The sequence below is a fragment of the Atractosteus spatula genome, chromosome 10 (genome assembly GCF_055471065.1).
Source record: "Atractosteus spatula isolate fAtrSpa1 chromosome 10, fAtrSpa1.hap1, whole genome shotgun sequence".
NCBI classification, from domain to species: Eukaryota; Metazoa; Chordata; class Actinopteri; order Semionotiformes; family Lepisosteidae; genus Atractosteus; species Atractosteus spatula.
The window spans coordinates 27,635,089-27,638,861 of record NC_142715.1 but is presented as its reverse complement, the minus strand read 5'-3'; the positions used below and the strand labels follow the sequence as shown (position 1 = coordinate 27,638,861).

The 3,773-nt window shown below is 39.6% G+C and overlaps 1 non-coding gene across 1 annotated transcript; it reads right to left on the bottom strand.

The window, feature by feature from the left end:
* Window positions 1-2,019: 2,019 nt before the first annotated feature.
* Window positions 2,020-2,101, bottom strand: trnal-uag (transfer RNA leucine (anticodon UAG)). The gene has a single exon. It is a non-coding gene; the product is annotated as a tRNA-Leu (tRNA).
* Between the last annotated feature and the right edge of the window lie 1,672 nt (window positions 2,102-3,773).

The following is a 3,773-nucleotide window of genomic DNA, read 5'->3' as shown; positions in this document are numbered from 1 at the left end:
ATCATGATGGCCAGGCTTAGCTACTTGCATCCCCGTCTGGGAGCTTGCTTCTTATCAAAAGAAAAACATCTTAAATCAGCTTGCCTGAATTCTTTCTCTGTGGCTGCCCCACAGAGATGGAGGGTGAGATGGGGCCTCCTTTAGGAGCATACCAACGCTTAATTCTGTCTTATTAACCAGCATTGCCGCTACAACTGTCTTTCAATTATGTTTTCTTTGAAACCTTTTTTCATCTTTTAAGTGCTTGCGATTAAATTACGCATAGAAAAACAGCAGTACAGTTGATGTTCATGGACCGATGCACACAACTCCAGTGATCAAGCCCTGTCTGTAAATATTGTAGAAGAACGTTAAAGGGCAAAACAACACTCCAACCACGGGAATGGTAACAAGAAGGATCGTGTTCTTATTTAATATGTGCTTTTGAATTGCCTTCTCAACAAACACAGGCTTTAGAGATGGACAAATAATTTACAGTGGTGTTTGTAAACAAAGTTGGAACATGTTATTTCTATACCAGGAAAAAAGGAGCAGACTCTTAAACTTTAAGAGACAGAAACAACACCTCATCACAACTAACACTAATTAAAACAACATCACAACAGAAGAGTGAAGCCTTGAGTGAATCAAATTAGTTTTCATTGGTTGTCTGTGTCTTCATAACTTTGTACTGTAGGTGAGAGAGAGGTTTGCGAAAATGTGCGGGTGCTTCTTAGAAGTGTGTTGGTAGTACAGATGACTTCCAAATAATTGAGCCGGGTTTTAATCCCAGCCAGTGCACCCCCAAACCTTTTTAAGATAATCTGTTATCCGGTAGCACATCTCCTGAAACTAACATTCGATGTAGGAAGCGTGCTCTTAAACACCAAAACACTCAAAAAGGAAGAAGCAGATCTCTGTACACAAGACAGTAGTGCGATATTAGAATTTCTGAGTTCTTGACGGATTCAGGCTCGTTCTCAGAGGTCCTTGCTCACCAAATAACTTTACATCTGAGGAAGAGCACCACAGAAAAAAACCCAACTCAACAAGCGAGCGTGTTGGTTGCTCTTGCTCTTAATGCAAGGAGCTGTTTTTTTTTCCCTCACAATAATCATTATTAACCAAAAACAGCAGCACAGGTAGGTTGCATTTGTGATTATCTCACTTCTCTGCTTCAGCAAGGTCAATAAAAGACTCTGAAAGTAGTAAAGCAAAACTGAACTCAAAATCATATTAGGAATTCTGAGCGATATCTCCATACAGGAAATCCAACAAGAACGTTGAAATCTTTGAATATCATCTCTCTATATATTTCGCTGCTTTTTACCCGGAGTAAAACTATTGGATTGAAGGAATGCTAACCGCTGGGTTAAAATGTATAGTTGTTATTTGGAGAAATCTGTAAACTCGTGATCTTATATGTTTTAAAAGACAGCACAGGAAAAAATGACAGTGCTGATTATTTTCCGGAGACGGAGCACTGATGACCTATCCGAGCTAATTGATAAAGCCCACCCAGTGGATACTCTAGCAGAACGTCAAAGAACATTCACCTTTGTATCCAAGGAAACCACACGAACAACATCAAGAAGCACAATCAATTCCCCTTTTAAATCTTTCCTGTAAGGTATGCTATGTGAAATCATGAAGTTAATCCTCTGATCTCTTTTGATCACGAACAAAGTATTTCTGATGGAGCGCTATGTTCAAAGATTTAATAAGCTTTACCCCTGCCAACGATTCGGCGTGAAGAATTAAAAGTTTCACAGACAAAAGCAGCTCACCACCACAGCCAATATTACAGTAAATGTACTTGCCGGTACACTATCATGTGCACTGCCTCAAAAGTGATCTCGGCAGATGTTGTTCCCTACATAAAGCTGAACGTGCCAAAGAGAATTTCTGTTGAGAAAACAAAATATTTTTTCTGCCTTGATGTTAAGCCTGTCTTTAAGAAAGTCTATCTCTAAACACCTCCCGCAGCCTAACAAAAAGCGCTTTTACTGATCGTATTGCAGGTCTTAAAACATTAACAGTTGGCAGCGGTGGGACTCGAACCCACGCCCCCAGAGAGACTGGAGCCTAAATCCAGCACCTTAGACCGCTCGGCCACGCTACCTTCTTCCATGTCCATCTTCCTCACATTACTGGCTTGGAAAATGCCAGGGACTTCAGCTCTTGTCGTCGGATCTAATGATATCATGACATGTGGAAGTGACTGCACCTTCATCTTCCAAGATGCTTTCAATAGCACAAACGCTACTTTCACCGGCACAAACATAGCAATAACGAAGGAGGTGGGTTTCATCCTTTGTGCTGTTTGTAGGGGTGCAACTCTATGGTGATCTACTGTACTGACTTGAAGAGCAAAAATCAAAATCCTCTGCTACTACTGTTGCTTTTTTCATAGTTTCTTCAAATCCTTCATTTGAACATAGATTTTGAAGGATATTGATGATAATACCACATAAATTGTGGTTATCTTGTGATTGCCAATTTTATTCAAATACCAGCCTTTTTTACAGTTCCTTGCGTGTTTCACAAGGTATAATAGCCCCCCTCGCATCCTCAGCTAACATATTTTAAAATTACAATAGATTATACAGCATGCATGTTTACATTTATATTAAAGTTAAAGTAAATATACCAGAATACATACGGTGCTAACCCAATAATTCTTGTCAGGTTCTCCAACAAATCTGCGTTGTTATTTTAACATGTTTCAGCTGAGGGTGCAACAGGAATATAAATGAATTTTCCCGCCAGCCATTCAAAGACCAAATTCCATGAGTGAACATTATTTTCTCAGACGTTGCCGGCATTGGACTTTGCCGGTGGTATTGAATTATGTCCACAACTGTTGTAGTAGTTCCTTCTTGAAGTTCGACACGTGCAAAGCACTCGTAATATCATAGGTGTTAAAGTTCGCTGAGTCTATTCGAGTCATGGTGTGTATCCCTGCCTATCATTGGGAGACGGGTAGCTTTTTTACACTCAGATTCCAATCTTCAATGCTTTGTGTGAGAGCTTACATAACTTTCATTTTCTCACATTTTCTGACGACTGTTCCAAAGGGGCACCCTGTCAATTCCGAATACTTTTAAAAAATCTGCCTGCATGTTTGATTATTGTCATTTCATTTCGAAAAAGTTCAATATTGATCATAACTAAAGAAAATAATGATCACGAACAAAAAAGGGATAAAGATGCGAGTCGATCTTGAATCACAGCTGGGTGACACGGGCTTCTGTTCTGATATGGTTGTACGAGAAACAGGAGGAATCGCCAATCTCCTATAGAACATGAGTTGAATCAGGAGTGAGACATTTCGTATACTCGTGCATATGTCAACGCCTGACCTACATCGTAAAACTAACATTAAGTTGTCAGAGACATTCATTTATATACAAACAAGAGACAGACCAAGTAATAATTCTACATTAGTTCAGGTGGGTAAACCTGAACTAACTAACAAACCTATTAATAATTCTACATTAACGTGTCCTACACTGATCAGATTAATTGAAATGGTCTGATTCATAGCCTGTGCAGTTCGTGCTAATTACAACAACGCCAGTTCTGAACCCTCATCACCGAACCGAGCACAAGTTCAGCTGTTCTCCAGCTTTGTTACGCATGGTTTTTCATTGCAATTGAGTTCAGAGCAGGAGCTGATCTCCAGACAGTACAGTGTTAAGTTGTCTGCAGCCTCATACGAATTTCGACAACTTACCCAAAGTGTTTTCTATAGCTTTCAGGTGCAGTTCATTTATATAAAAGAATGTAAGTGG